Genomic DNA, 418 nt, shown 5'->3' on the forward strand with positions numbered 1-418 from the left:
GTTATTAACTTTGAACTCAACAAAATTCCTTATTCCGAAGCTAATTTCCAGAAATGTTGATACTTTGTCACTTCAACAATATATATTTATTTGAACCCTACTCCTGTCTTATTGTATAATCTTTGGCTGTTTATAAGTGATAAATCTATGACGTATAAGATTAAATAAAAGAATAGTTTTGCCTTCAACTTGAGATATAATTATCCAGAATGTGTAAAGCAATAACACAAATTAAGAGGGATTTAATCGTTTTAATTAGAATGAACCTTGGGGATGTATATAGGGTTTACTTGCTTAAATGAAACCCAAAGACAACATATGGGACCTGTAAATTATCACAGCGCAGGTACGTGGCTACTAATTTGGAGAATTCCTTGTTTATTTTGTTTGTTTGCTCGCTTACACACGCACACGCACA

The 418-nt window shown here is 32.3% G+C and overlaps 1 protein-coding gene across 1 annotated transcript in view; it reads right to left on the minus strand.

The window, feature by feature from the left end:
• The window catches only part of LOC119585340 (gonadotropin-releasing hormone receptor-like), a 107275-nt gene that overhangs the window by 744 nt on the left and 106113 nt on the right, over positions 1–418 (minus strand). The window lies entirely within an intron of this gene.

Source organism: Penaeus monodon, chromosome 19, assembly GCF_015228065.2.
Source record: "Penaeus monodon isolate SGIC_2016 chromosome 19, NSTDA_Pmon_1, whole genome shotgun sequence".
NCBI classification, from domain to species: domain Eukaryota; kingdom Metazoa; phylum Arthropoda; class Malacostraca; order Decapoda; family Penaeidae; genus Penaeus; species Penaeus monodon.